Here is a 16842-nt window from a genome sequence, read left to right on the forward strand (position 1 = left end):
GTTTCAAAAATCAAAGGATTAAGTTCCCTGATCTGTTAAGCTGTCTTGGAAAACCATGAGTAAAGAACAATATTTGCCTTACTAAAGATGTTGTATGACATTATAGGAACAAAACTATTTGGGGACTATTTAAGAACACATGTTATATGCCACAATAATAGAATAGAGACCTCAGAGATAGACCATATATATATATGAAAACTAGATGTATGATAAATTTATAATGTCTACTCAGTGAGGAAGAGATGGAATGTGTCTTACACAGTGCTTAAAAAATTGCTCACCCATCGTGGAAAAATTAATGTTAACCCTGATAAACTTTCAGTTCCTGCTTCATTTGCAGGAAGCTTGAAAATGATGTCGTCCTCTCATTTATAACATAAAAAGCCAGACAATGCACAAAACACAACTCTTCTTAAATCCATGAGAAAGCTGAGATCATAGGACAACTAACTAACCTGAAATTTAAGGAAAGATAGGTGATTCAAAAGAAAGATGATGAGTATGACCTGGGGTAGATGCTGACATCCAGACAGCATGGAAGTCAATAAGAGAATTCAACTAAAATTTATGATGAATTTCTCAAAACCAAGTGTGGGCTAGACTAACATTATGGAAATCCTGGAAGTCAGAGACACAGACTGAACTTGTACCCATTTTTAGTCTCTTCACCACGCACTTAGTTTTCATGAGCGATTGGGAGTTGAACGGAGTCCTAAGAAAGTCTCTGTCATGGTGTCCTCCCGGGAAGTAAATAATAGCTGTACAATGAAAAAGCATAAAGCCCCATTTGGGCTCTCTCCTATGTTCCCTATGGACAAAATCTCCTAGCTACTTGTGAAAGGGCAATAAACTTGGAAAGCCGCACTCCTGATACTGAGGGCCACAGTTCCTGCAAGAAGCTGAAACCAAAACACTACCACAGAGATCAGCATTCCTCTCCTTTCACTCCATACCAACTCCAGGCTGACAAGTATAAAGAAACAATTAACAGTAGTTTATTGTTAGGGAAGTTAGGAAAGAGATGTTCTCTGAGGAGGAATTACAAAGGGAAGACCTAAAGCTGAGGGCAGAGCAAACATTAAGAACAATTCACTGACTAGCCAGCCCCTATACACATTACAAGGGAACTCTAGAAATATTTAAAGCCTGTGGTGCTGAGGGTTGTAATAGCAACAACAAAATCTAAATGCTGCTGAAATCCTAACTTAATTGACTAAAACCTCAGATGGCAATATATATAAAGGCGGATAAGGCCAACAAGTGGGCTATGACAACACAGGAATTTTTATGTATTCTAGAAGACATATAGACATTTGCATCCATGTAACATTATGGTCTACCTCTGAGAAAAATGTCTCACAATGGTCCATAAAAAGAATGTTCACTGATTGTTTGTGGTAACGGGGAGTTGAGAAAAACTGGTTTCCATCAGCAGGGCAATTGATAAAGGAAAGTGGGTTCATTGACCCCATGGAATATGTACTTGTTAAGAGCAAAATAGGTGTCTATAAAGATTGGTGTTTAAATCTTAAATGTATAGTGCTGTAAGATAAAGGAAAAAGATGTCGACAGCAGGATAAAAATTTTTAAATAAAATTACATGCACATAAATTAAATATAAAAACTAAATGTTTAATGAGGACATATATCAGTAAAATGACACCCACTCACAAAGGCCATTAGAATGGATGATCATATGTGGGTATGGGAATAGAAAATTAAGAATAAAGTGGATACACAGAAAAATATACAAATAAAATAGGAGTGGACCTTTTTTGAGGACTGATGTCAATTCATTGCTATCAGTACAGGAGAATAATTAAAGTATTTGACCTTCAGTTAAATGATCATAGAAACACAATAAAACCTGTAGTGGTCACTAAACGCATGGGGTTTTCTCTAGTTTGATTACAGAAAAATATGTAGAAGGACCCAGGACATCTGTGTGTGTGTGTGTGTGTGTGTGTGTGTGTGTGTGTGTGTGGTTTAAAGAAGATATAACAGTCATCTACTGTTTATAGTTTTTTTCCTTAATTGACATCTAATATCATTTATTTACCTTCAAAGACATTTAAATAGATGGTATTTCTCAACTGTGACACAAATTCAACTTTAATAAGATTCATATTTACAGAGAAGAAATAATCAGACAACAGAAGTAGTGTTTTCAAATTTTTTCCTGACTCTGGAAGCCCTAGAGAATGAATCACAATCTTCTCTCATTGAGAGCAGTAAAGTGACAAATCTGATGAGTGTTACAATGAGAGTTTAAATACTAGAACTGATGAAAAGATCTTCCTTTGAAGGCACTCATAGAGAGTTTCATAGTCTCCTGGCTTACTCAAACAAAATAGTGACATTTGGGACTGGGCAGTCCTAAATATTAGACTCAATGTTCATTTACATATCAGTGTGCAGATGCATGTTGTTTCCCAAATAAGAAGCAGCACTTAGTACCATTATCCAAATATTATCCGCAGAGGAAGATGTGGAGCATGAATGCCTGGATATGCCAAACAAAGTCCCAGAATATTTATCTTGAATTTTGGTTGAGGGAAAAATGGACTTTTCTTTAATGATTTATTTATTTATTTTGAGAAAGAGAGAAAGAAAGAGAGGGAGAGAGCACGGGGAAGGAGGGGCAGAAGGAGAGGGAGAAATCTCAAGCAAACTCCACGCTGAGCACAGAGCTGATGCGGGGCTCTATCTCACAACCCTGAGACCATGACCTGAGCCAAAATCAAGAGTCTGATGCTTAACCAACTGAACCACCCAGGAACCTCTGGGAAAAAATGGACTCTTCTGTCAGGTACTGATTTTGGTCATCCCATCATCCAATCATCTGTTGTCACATACGGCTAAGTCCCTTTCACTGCTTCACCAGTAGCCATATGTACTAGGTTAAATTTAAATTAATTAAATTAAATAAAATTTAAAAGTCAATTCTCCAGCCACACTAACTACATTTCAAATACTCAGGAGTCACGTGCGGCTAGTAGCTACCAAACTGACAGTGCAACTTTAGATCATTTCCATCATCACAGAAACAACATTGTTGTAAAGCATACACAAAAATAACTGGTTGCTAAAATGAGAAAGAACAACCTACTCATTTCAAAAAGTATCTGTCATGCTGATAATATAAAGAAATATTCTAAGAATCTGTGGTCTATAAATTTTTGTGTTAGTGTCTGACATGGAAACAGCCATCCAAAACAAGGGTGGGTTACACAGATGCAAATAGCACATGCAATTCATTGTTAGAAAACTAATCAAAGGAAGATGAAATGTGCTCAAGAGACATAAGCATACAGAATGGGGAAGCTTGTATGATATAATATATGTACATATATATATATTATATATATATGTATGTGTGTATAGCTTTATGTATTCAAATAAAAATCTTCAAATATATTTCCTAAAAATATTAGTAACACCATGTAGTAAATCTTAGGTAACACTAAAAACAAATAAAACTTCCGTCAACATTACAAAAAGCTTTCAAAAACAAATTTTATTTAAAAAGTACCATTATCAAACTTTTCCCACTTTGATGAAAGTTTTAATGTTACCGATTTTCCAATATACTTATGTACATAGTTAAGACTTCAATGCAAGACTGTTATTATGTATATGTCACCTTTTCTGGTTTCCTTTCTGAGCCTCATCTGTAAGAAAATTTGATCACAAAGGCAACCTCCTACAAAAGACCCCTGCAAATTGTTTCATTGTTATTGCTTTCATAGAAATGACATGCAAATAGTTTTAGATTTTTGGTTGACTCACATTTTCTTGCTATGTTACATATAAAAAAGTCAATAAATAGTTGAAACCATTTTTATTTTATTTTGATTTTTTTTACAATTTATTGGTTCTAAAGGGAGTTGGTTGGCATCCAGAAAAAAAAATACTATTGAATTAACATTTAGTCAAATAATAATAAAAGAATATTGAAGTCAGTGGTTGAACTTATAACAATGACTAACTAAATACACAGAAGATAATTTTAAGTATAGAGAAATTATAAATATTATCAAGATTAAGAAATATGCTAAAAGCAAAGAGGGACTAAAATAATTAGAAAACAATGTGCCAATTAAAGCATGAAATTGCTTACAATTGTCTAGATTTTGTTTGGTAGATCTTATGTGGGATCTGCCCATGTCATGGAATTATTTTCTTGATCCAAAGTTCTTGGGTAAAGCCTGGTCTCTTTCTGTGCCAGTTTTCTATTTATTGTCTCTCAGCTCCAAATTCATTGTGTTTTTTTGCTACATGAAGTGGGGTCTGTGTCTCTGAAACAGTTTTCCTTTGCCAGCAAAATGTTAAGTTTTGTTAGTAGAGATTACTAGAAAGACATAGCAAGAAGGGTTTTCCCTCCTTTTTCCAATGCACTCACTTGGCTGGCTCCTGCAGCACACACAGCTTCCCTACCACCTAACTCCTGCAGCGTGGGTGGCTTCTATGGCATCCAACACCTTCAGTACATGGTGCTCAGCAGTACCCAGAAACCAACAGCTTCCCTTGGGATGCGCCCTCCCAAGGTAGTTTTGTAGCAGAGTATCTCTAGTTTTCTCTAGCACCCTGAGAGCAAGTTCTGGAGAATAGATTCCCAGTTAGTTCAGCCAGCAAGCATCAGAACTTCTTTGCTCCTCAGAGCCACCACCCAGCCCTCTCCAACAATTTCTGGATCTGAGCTCTGTTCTATATCCTTTATAGTTATTTTTATTAGCTATTCCCACATTACTCAAATCCCCTGCTATAGTTAATAATTCTTTATATTGACCTTTCTCTGTTCAAATTATTGTGTGGTTTCTTTCTCCTGACCAAACTATGACTGATATACCACCTAAAGCCATTTATTTCTGGAGGGTTATTAAGATTCTTAGTTTTACATTTCCTGATATAATGGCAGTTCGTGTCTTATATCTTTTCAGCTAGGACACATTTAGCCATGGATCAATACTCTGAAGATTAAGTGCTGCTTTTGTGTTCAAAAGTATTTAATAGGGTCTTTTCCAACATGATTCTAAGGCATTTTCCTGTTCTGGTGTATTTTCAGAAGATGAATTCTTTAGTCTTAAGTCCTTTAGAGCCGGACTGCAAGAATGTGGAGAATGGAAGTTTGTACCTGTTGATGATAAAACCAGATATGCTGCGTGAGTCTTACGCATAATTTGTGAGGTTTCCTGAGAAAAGTTAAGAGCCTAAAATCAGGAGTGCAGCAGCCAGTCGTACGGGTGACATGTGTCAAACCTGAGAGTGAAAGTCATGAGCCCTGCAGAGTATGGGCCTCATGGACATGAAGACCAGAGACAGCAGTCTTGGCCAAGAAGCCCAAGAGCATCAGCTAATGTTGTTAACATAATTTAAAAATGCAACTGGCTCTTTTTTCTTTTCCGAGGTACTTTTTTTAAAACAGATTTTATTCATTTATTTGACAGAGAGAGAGAGAGAGAGAGAGAGAGAGAGAGTGCAAGCAGGGGGAGTGGCAAAAGGGAGAAGCAGACTCCCCGCTGAGCAGGAAGCCCAACATGAGGGTTGGGTGTCCCTCTTTTCCTAAGTATTAAGGATGATAGAAACAATGAAGTCTCTTAGTAAGTGGTAAGACTTTACAAATTTCCCCCTTAAAAGTCCCAGTAAGATGAATGTCTCTCTATCCTTGGAGACTTAGGTTGAAACTACCCCAGTCAAAAAAAAAAAAAAAAAAAAAAATCAAGTCAGACCCAGAGCTCTCCAGAAAAGAACTTCATTAGCTTGGGGGGCACCTGGGTGGCTCAGCTGTTAAGCATCTGCCTTTGGCTCAGGTTATGATCCCAGGGTCCTCTCTGCTTAGCGGGAAGCCTGCTTCTCCCTCTCCCACTCCCCCTGTTTGTGTTTCCTCTTTCGCTGTCTCTCTCTCTGTCAAATAAATAAAATCTTAAAAAGAAAAGAACTTCATTAGCTTGAAAATAAGAAAGGAAAAAAAAACTTATTTTCAAAACCCATAGCAGGTTGGTTGATATATATTTGGAAGTGTTCAAAGGGACACTGAGGTTCAGATGACTTTATTTTCCACCTTTACACTATTTTGGGGATAATCATTGTGACAGATGATACATATACCAAGAGACATTACTAACCCTAATGCTGAATTATGTTCCTTTCAAAATTTCCATGTTGAAGTTTTAACCTCCAGTACGTCTGAAATGTGACCTTATCTGAAGAGAGGGTTTTCGTGGAGGTAATCAAGTTACAATGAGGCCATTAGGGTAGGCCCTAATACAATAAGAGTAATGTCTGTATAAAAAGGGGAAATCTGGACACAGAGAAAGAAGATGGTGTGAAGATTCAGGAGAAAATGGCCATTTAAAAGCAAAGGAGAAAGGCTTGGAACAGATGCTTCCCTCAGCAGGAGGAATAAACCCTGCCAACACCTTGATCTTAGATTTCTAGCCTCCAGAATTGCAAAACAATAAATTTTTGCTGTTGAAGCCACCCAGGCTGTGGTACTTTGTTATGGAAGTCCTAACAAACTAATACACCATGTATGGCTTTCTAATTTGCTATACATACTGTGATCAATAAATGATACATTATATTGCTTTGCATATTTTAAATACTATAAAAATGGTATCATGCTTCCATTTACTTTTCTCTTGTTAATCACATGAGAGATATATCTTGGAATATTGTTTAGGCACATATGTTTTCAATACTATTTAGAATTTTTCTTTATTTTCATTGCACTACCTCCCCCACTTTCTTGTATGTTGAGACTGTGGGCATAGTTCTGCAAATGAGGCACAGTCCAGCTGCATTAGCATAAAAGCAATTTGCTTATAGGAATTTACAGGAATTGGACTTGACCTCCACTTAGAAAACCTGGGGAAGTTGATACTGTGCGTAAGTCTTCCTACTGGAGTGAGGGGTACTCATACTTTCAACACAAATTGTTTGTAGACATAGCCTCTTAGGCAGTCCAGGGTCAGGCAGTTTGGGTGGGTTGGGGGGGCAGTTCCTGAACCCAGGTTAACCCATTGATAGGTAGACAGGGAAAGAATTCTCTATGGACTTAAAACAGACAATCCCGTTTATCTTTCCACATGCTTATAAATAGAAAGGTATTTTGACCTGAATGTCTCCTAAAATTATGAATATTATTTAGGGGCACCTGGGTGGTTCAGTCATTAGGCATCTGCCTTCGGCTCAGGTCGTGATCCCGGGAACCTGGGATCGAGCCCCGCATCGGGCTCCCTGCTCAGCGGGAAGCCTGCTTCTCCCTCTCCCACTCCCCCTGCTTGTGTTCCCTCTCTCGCTGTCTCTCTCTGTCAAATAAATAAATAAAATCTTTAAAGAAAAAGAAAAAATTATGAATATTATTTAAAGTTTAAGAGCATTGTCTTGTTGACTGTACAGGGTAAAGCTTTCTCATGATACAGTGTAAACATTGGTTACTTCTACATCTCGTATTCTCTCAGGAGAATTACCTTGTTCTATTCTGATTTTCTTCTTCATGCATTTCCAATGCAGATATGATCTTTGTTTTTCTTTTCATTGAGAACTTTTATTTTCATTACTCTTCTCACTTAGTTATCTTCAGTGTTCTATATTATCTTTCATTTTTATTTCTGCAATTTTTAATTCTTTTTTTCTGATTTCCATTATATTTTGTCACCTTTTTTTTTCCATCTTTTATCTTCCCTGTGTTCTTGTCAGAGGGGTTTGTGCTTTCTTTTCATAGTGTGAAATAGTCCAATGATTGTTTTATTCATGATATAATACTGTCTCAGTTTTCGTCCATTTATCTTGAGTACTCTTCAGCTGTTTGTTTTGCATTTTAAAATAATATCTCCATATTGATGGTATTATTTTTTCCTTTTTAAAATAATTCTCCTTGAAGCAGGAGAAATTTACTCAGATTATGCATTCACAACCTTCTTGGATAGGGGTGAAGTAAAAACTGGTTTTCAAAAGGCTAGTGTTTTCCTTTTGTGTTACACTTTTGTTTCTAAGAGAGTGTTTATATTTTATTTCTCCCTAAACAACTGAGACAGGAGCTGAACATTTTTACCCAGTAGAAAGTTTTCGTACTCTCTCTCCCTTCCCTACTGCCCCCAAATGCAGTGCCATGGAGACTTGGCCACGTCTTGAAAATATAGCTTGCCTCAAATATTCTCATTTGGCCTATCCCAGTGCCTCTCAAATAAAATGTGAAGCACATCATTTAATCATTTTGCTGCCATGTAGACTTGGTCTAAGTATGGCTCAGAGCTTGTGATTTTGAATTTCTAACCATCTCCATAGTGATGCTGATACTTTGCTTCTCAGGCCACACGTACAGTAGCAGGAACTTAGCCTAGCCTAATTTTTGGCATCAACTGGTTCTACAAAAGACGCTGCAAAATGATTTTATACCCCTCTGTCCAAATATTTTGGAAATTATGTCTCACTACATGTAGCTTGCCTTTTTTAAGTTTACTTCTCCAGCTTTTTCTAAGAGCTGCATCCGTGGCATTTGCTCTCCATTTCCTTCAATGAACAACTGTTCTTTGGTTAGCTGTGTACCTTGTTTGTGCTTTAAACTAACTGCATGTATATTAAATGAGGAATTTGTGTTTTTATTCTCCTTTCTTATTTTGCACGATTTCTAGGGAGAATAAGAAAATGCCTAAATTACATCTTGTCTTAAAATCTGAATTCTTTTTCATAGTTTTATAACTGAACTTTATTATAGTCAGAAGAGGTTACCTATATTGTTTAAATTTTTTAAATAATTGAAACTTACCTTAAAGTCTGGTTAATAGACAACCATACATTCTTAATTATTAGGTTGACTTTTTAAACTACATGTTCAGGGCGCCTGGGTGGCTCAGTTGGTTAAACGACTGCCTTCGGCTCAGGTCATGATCCTGGAGTCCAGGGATCGAGTCCCACATCAGGCTCCCTGCTCAGCAGGGAGTCTGCTTCTCCTCCTGACCCTCTTCCCTCTCGTGCTCTCTATCTCTCATTCACCCTCTCTCAAATAAATAAATAAAAAATATTTAAAAAAATAAATTACATGTTCAAAATTTTATGTCCATATTGATTTTTATTTGCTTGAGCTATAAATTTTTTTGAGCTATTAAATCTTGAGCAAAGTTCGATAAAATCTTCCAAAATAATGAGAGAGTTTTCAATACCCACTTGTCATTTTACCAGTTTTGGTTTATATATATTGAGAATTTTCACATGAAAGCAGAAAATTATTTCGCTTAAATTTATTATGACTACTGTATTATTTGTGATTATCTATAGCATCTTATTTTTAACTTTCATGACTTACCTACATTTATTATTCCTAATTATAATCATATTATATATTTTTATAGCATTTTGTAGAATATACATTATATTTTTATTATTTTAGTGCTCACCCCTAATAGTCGAAAATAAATATTTGATGTAAGAAAGATAAAATAAATCACATATTTATCTTTCATTAATAGTACAAGTGCCATAAAATCCTTTAATTCCAATTGCCATTTGTATTAGTTTGCTACAGCTGCCAGAACGAGGTATCACAGACTGGGTGCCTAAAACAAAAATTTATTTTCTCACAGCTCTGGAAATGAGAAGTCTGAGGTCAAGGTATTGGCAAGTTTGGTTCCTTCTGAAGGTCACGAAGGAAGGATCCATTCTAGGCCTTTCTCCTTGGCTTGTAGATGGCTGTCTCCACCCTGCATTTTTACATCGTCTTCCTTATATATGTATCTGTGTCCAGACTTCCCCTTCTTATAAGGGTATCAGTCATACTGTATTCGGATGCATCCTAATGAGCTCATTTTAACTTAATTACCTCTGTAAAGACTGTCCCCAATTACAGTCACATTCATAGGTACTGGGGGTTAAGACTTCAAAATAGGAATTTTGACTGGGAACCAAATCAGCCCATAAGATCACCCTTACATATTTGCCTGTTATTTTTAACTAGAAAAATTAATTTTACACATTTTTAATAAAATATATATTGTATTTATTCAATGTAATCTCAGATTTAACTACTTGTTTATATATCTTTATCCTATCTTTGATATATTTTGTATCTGCTTCTAAGAAGTAATTTTTTTAAAAAAATCAATATCAATTATCTCATCAAATAGTATTTCTCCTTCGTTATTACTATTTTCTTCCACAAATCTGAATATATATATATTAGTCTACCTCATTCTAACCTCTGTGTATCTTTATTTCTCTTTAACATCTTTTACTCCTGTATTTTTGTGTTGCATTTGAGTACTTTCTAAAAATCTACCTTCTAGTTCACTGATTTATTTTCAACTATTTTTTTTTAAGATTTATTTATTTTAGATGGTGGGGAGGGGCAGAAGGAGATGGAGACAATCTCAAGCAGACTCCCCTCTGAGTGTGAAGCCTGACTCAGGGCTCAATCTCAGGACACTGAGATCATGACCTGAGCAAAAATCAAGAGTCAGACATTCAACCTACCGAGCCACCCAGGTGCCCCTTCAACTATGTATAATCACATGTTTAATTTTTAAAATGTTTTAAATAATTTTTATTGAGACATTATTTAAGTAAATAAATAAACAAACATTACCTATTTAGATTATACAAATTGTTGAGTTTTTAAAACTACTACAGCCCCAGAACAAGAAATACACAGAATGTTTCTCAATCAACATATAGAATATTTCTATCATCCAAATTTTTCCTCAGGTTTCTTTCCAAAAATCCCCCACTCCACTCTTGAACTCAGAAAACCACTGATCTTCCAGTTTGCATTTTCTATAATTTCACATACAAAGATTCAGACCACACTCACTCTTTTGTGTCTGTATTATTTAATATATTGTTTTTGAGATTTAGCCATGTTGATGTATATGTCAAGTTTGTTTCTTTTTATTGCTGATATGCCAAAGTTTATTTATTTACCTCTTGGTAAAAAGTAACACATGATAAGATGCATCATAACCTACTCATTAGGATGGTCAACATTAAAATAAAAAAAACTAATGATGCTAAAAGATGATGCAAATGTGGAGTTATTACAATTCTCATATACTAATGGTGAGAACAGAAAATTGCATAACCATTTTGGAGAAAAGTTTCTTATAAAATTTCTTAATTCTTATAAAATTAAGTGTAAGCCTATTACATGACTCAGGAAATGTCATTCCTAAGTATTTAACCAAGAGAAATTAAAACATGCTAATATATATGTAAAAATATACATGCATATAAACATATATCTTTGTATGAGAATATTTACAGGAGTATTTATTAGATAAAACCAGAATCAATTAGGTTTTTAATTTATTTTTAACTACCAGAAGTAGTATTTAATTTAATTTCAAAGTTTTCTTATTTTTTGATGCTATATTTTCATTACTCAGATTAAAAGTTGTGGCGTTTTTTTGTTTAATATAATTAATTTATTTTATCTTTACAATAATCCTCTTTGAAGTCCTTAGGTGTCTAACTGAGATATTTCATCATCTTGTTGATTCTCTTTCATGGTGGTTTGATTCCTTGCTAGTAGCGTAAGTTTTAAAAATGAGTATTAGTTTTCAGTTCTTTTTTTTTTAAGATTTTATTTATTTATTTGAGAGAGAGAGTAAGAGAGAGAGCACAAGCGGGGTGAGGGGCAGAGGGAGAGACAGATTCTCTGCTGAGCAGGGCTGGATCCTGGGACTCTGGAATCATGACCCAGGCCAAAGGCAGAAGTTCAACTGACTGATCCACACAGGCGCCCCTAGTTTTCAGTTCTGTTAAGGACAATACTGTAAGTTATGTCTGAAAATATCCTCCTTCTACTGTGTACCCTGTGGAAATATATTAGGCCACCTTATTCTAACAGTACCAATTTGCGTTAATGTCCAAATAATGCTGGTAATACTGATTTTATACAATACTTTGCTTGTGGCTAGAGTACTGATTTTAAATTCTCAGAAGACTTTCTTATATTTTAAACTCATAGCTCAAACTAGAAGAAAAATTTCCCTTTCTTCTTCCTCTTCCAGGGGCTAGAATAGTTTCTAGCCTTCATTTTTTTTCTCAGTATGTAGCACTTTGTCCCATTTTTATCAGGAGGAGGGATTATAATTTTCCCTCTTGGTTAGTTGTACCCAAGTATTTGTCTTTTATAACTTATGTGGTCAATAAAACCCAAGCTTCCAGGTCCCAAAATTTGGAGAATGCCCCAAGTGTACCCGCACTTTAGCATCAGCTTACTCTTTGATTTTCAGTTCACTCTTTATTTTTGGGATCTTGGATTTTGTCTTTAATTTTTGGTAAATTTACCCCTGGATTCAAAAGTTTGTTTATGTAAGCCAAGCATTTATTGTATTTAAAACATTGTTTGTAAAGGGATAGCTTTTCAAAATGTTTATTCCATATTTGCCAGAAAATGTGACTTTCTACTATTTTCTTAATACATATTTTGGTATATTATTTGTTCACAACTATATTCTCCTTCATTGTCCTTGCTATAGACAGAGTATGTTTTCCAGATGCATTAACTTTGGGTTTGGCCATACAATCTATTTTCACTAATGGGATATGAACAAACAGACAGGTTGTACTCTAAATCTCAGAAAACATTTTAAATACATTTGAGTGGTTGAGGTGCTCCATCTTGAAGCCTGGAATGAGATGATGTATACAAAGGCTGGAAGAGCTACAACTGACCCACACAGTCCTCCTAAATACAAGCAAGTAAGTAAATATTTGTTATTGTTAGCCATAAAATCAATTTGGGATTGTGTGTTGTCATAGCAAATGTAACTAATATGCTGAGGAGTCTGGCTTCATTTCATCCTGGTTCTTGTTTATCTCACTATTGATAAGACTGATACTTTGCTATGCTTTCTAGACTGCCTCCTTTCTTCTTCTTAAATAAGCAATAAAAATAAAAGAAGAAGAAAGAATATAAATTGATATATTGATAAAATAGTAATGTGGTAGTCATAAACTCAACTATATAAGTAATTGCATTAAATGTAAATTGAGTAAATTCTCTATGTAAAAGATTGATATTGTCAAACTTGATTAAAGAAAAGTTAAACATAACTAACTATATGCTGTTTTCAAGACATATTTTAAATATAATGATGTTACATAAAGAGAAAAAAGAAAGCACAAAAAGAGATATACCATGCAAACAATAAAGAAAGCTGATGTGGTAATACTAATTATCAGACAAAAAGATGTTAAAGCAAGTAGAATTATTAAAAATAAATATTGTATCCTCAGTATTATTGTAAATACTTTCCTTTGCACAGATCTTTTAAAGTTACTTGAATATTTTGTGATAATTAGTTTAATTAACACTAAGTTATAAAATGCACAGATCTATTAAGTAGAGCACAAGTAAACTGTAATATGTCATGTTATCCTGAAAGACACAAATTAGATTGTCAACTAACTCACACTGTGCAACTCTCTCTGTTTTCTCAAGATATCTCATATTACACATGAACTTCTGACAACAAGCCAAATAACTATATAGTGAAATTTGGTAATTACTAGCAAAACTTAATTCCTCTCAGAAACAAAACACTGAATTTAGGAAGTCAAACATAGTGATTTGATTTGGACAAGGTTGAAGAAGCTGGCAAATGAATCCATGTAGAATAGAAATCAGAACACTGGTTACCCTCCCAGGAGAAAGCCTGCAACAGGAAAGGGGCATGAGGGAGCTTTTGGGGGTTCTCATAAGAATTTGTTTCTTGATCTATTTGATTGCTAAACAGACGAAATTTCACTTTGTGAAAATTCATCAAGCTTTACAATTATGAGTTGTGCACTTTTCTGTATGTGTGCAATATTTCAAATTTTCAATAACTGAAAAACTGCTTATTTAAAATATTTTGAGGGAACAAAAAGTTCACAAAACAATACTTAAACTGCTAAACTTTACATATTTTCTATGCATTGTTACCAGTAAAATAAGCAAAATTTTGATTTATCTTTAATTATTGTTGGTCTTTTCATTATTTTAAGACAAATTATTAATAACATTTCTTTTTTTAAAAAGATTTTATTTATTTATTTGACAGAGAGAGTGAGAGAGCACAAGAAGGGGGAGTGGCACAGGGAGAGGGAGAAGCAGGCTCCCCGGTGATTAATAATATTTCTAAAGCATTTTTCAGTATCTGCAACTTTTGATATAAGATGTTCTCATAAAGCTGGGGAAACACATAATATCTAGAAGGAAAAAAAATAAATGAGAGGGCAGAAACTGTTGTCTGGTACATAATTTTAAATTTTAAAACATAAATTTCATGAGGAAATTTTTCTCTGAATCAGACTGAATAGGAACAATTTTCTAGTGGAAGATTAAAAAAAAAAAAAGAAGAAGATAAATGGAATAAAAGCCAAACACCCAAAGGAGGTAAATACATTTTAAAAAATGAAAACAGAGCATTGGCATGACAGGATTAATGTCCACAGCTTCAGTCAAAAAGAAATATGGGAAAGAATTAACAATACATGAAGCATGAATATAAAGCACCCGAAACAAATGTTTGACAAGAGGGTAAATGGAACATGAAACACTCTGTCCTTAGCCTCAGAGATAGAGACAATAATTGAGAAGATTATGCTTTGTGATCCACTGTGATAAATTCTATTGACAGATACAATAGGATGGGCATGGAGCAGAAACAGAACTTCTGCTACTACAAGGATAATGAGAATTTCAGATATGGCATTTTAAATTCAATGACCAATTTAAACCTTAAAACCAGTTAGGTATGATTGAATTTATAGTACATAAGGCTAAAGAAAATCTAAAAGTATGGTTGCACTTAATAGTTTACAGAAGATATCTGCATACAGATCTGTTGAATATGTGGATCATAAACATTTTTCTTAAGAAATAATTGATGCAGATTTTAATTCTGACTGTAATTGATGGTTTAATAGTTGATGTTATATAATATTTTAATGAAAGGAGAAAACAGAAAATTATTTTGAATTATGGCTATTGTGAGAACATAATTTTTTATTTATCCAACTTTTTTCTTTTTCATAAGCCACTGTAAGTTTCAATCGATAGGCATATGTATAGGGAGATTAAAAATCTTACATGTATTTCAGCTTAAACGCACACCAATCTATAGAGACTCAGGACTGGAAGTATCTAGATGCAAGAATAATTATTTGAGCAAGTAAAAAAAAATGAAATTCATTTAAATGTGAAATGATTTTTAAATAGTTTAAGGCAAAGCAAAAATTCCCTAATGCTTAAATGCTTTAGTAAATAAATAGTACATTCAATCTAATTTCAACATATGTTCTAAGAGCAGGAATACAGAAATGAACAAAAGTAAAAACAGGAATGCAATGTAGTTCCTGAATGGAACATCATATAATGGTGAAAACATAAAAAAAACACAAATTACATTAAATTTGATAAACTCTTATTCAATCAGAGAAAGACATGTATCATATGACCTCACTGATATGAGGAATTCTTAATCTCAGGAAACAAACTGAGGGTTGCTGGAGTGGTGGGGGGTAGGAGGGATGGGGTGGCTGGGTGATAGACATTGGGTAGGGTATATGCTATGGGGACGTCTGTGAATTGTGTGGGACTGTTGAATCACAGACCTGTGCCTCTGAAACAAATAATACATTATAAGTTAAAAAAAAAAAAAGAAGAAGATAGCAGGAAGGGAAAAATGAAGAGGGGCAATCAGAGGGGGAGACAAACCATGAGAGACTATGGACTCTGAGAAACAAACTGAGGGTTCTAGAGGGGAGGAGGGTGGAGGGATGGGTTAGCCTGGTGATGGGTATTAAAGAGGGCACGTTCTGCATAGAGCACTGGATGTTATATGCAAACAATGAATAATGGAACACTACATCAAAAACCAATGATGTATGGTGATTAACATAACATAATACAAAATTTTGATAAACTCTTATGTTGTCAAGGGAGGAAAAGAAAGGTCACATATTCTGAGACATAAAGGGTAAAGTCTCAAATGAAGGTGTACTGCAGCAGGGAGTCTATTATAGCAGACGTTAGAGGGCAATACTGTGCGAAGCAGAGTGAAGGAAAAGGTGTAAAGTATAACAGTCATATTAAGATGGATGATAAGATGAGACTACAGCCTAAAATAGGCACTTACTATGATGGGATTCTTGCTTGTCAGGACAGTAACATTATCATTACAATGACATTAAAAATAACATTCCTGAAAAGTGGAGAAGTCCATACAAAATTTTTAGTTAAGAGCATATATTTTATGCTTTAAAGGGATTATGCCTAGGGGATCCTTGAAAATTTGGCTTGTAATATTTCCAGAGAACAGAGAGACTAAATATTATATGTTTAAAATTTATTATTATAAATCTTTAATACTTTATACTATGGAGTTATGTTTTATATTTATAATTATGCATAAATTAGAATATATATTATAAATAATCTGATTGATGTAATATTGTTGGTTAAATATTATTGAATATTTAATCCCTGCAAGAACAGTATGGTAGTACAGAAAGAACACATATCTCACCTGATGTGAGACACACTTATAATCTAAATCCATTCTCTGGGAATGCCCTTCTTACTAACTTAGAGCTTTGTTTATTTCTCATGTAAGTCTTTCCAGGCATTTTATACATCTTTTAATTACCACCTACCGTGTATCTGGAATAATTTAAGCTCTTGGAATAAAATGGTCAGGCAGAAAGGGTCTCTGTCCTCAAAAAACTTACAGTAAAGTGTGATAATAAAGACAACATTCCAAGAATTCTCTAGCTGAGGGCCTTGGAGAATAAAAATAATTTCTTGGTGTTTGATAATGTCATCTATAGAGAGCTGCTGAAAAACAAGGAAGTCTG

Source organism: Zalophus californianus, chromosome 4 (genome assembly GCF_009762305.2).
Source record: "Zalophus californianus isolate mZalCal1 chromosome 4, mZalCal1.pri.v2, whole genome shotgun sequence".
NCBI lineage: Eukaryota > Metazoa > Chordata > Mammalia > Carnivora > Otariidae > Zalophus > Zalophus californianus.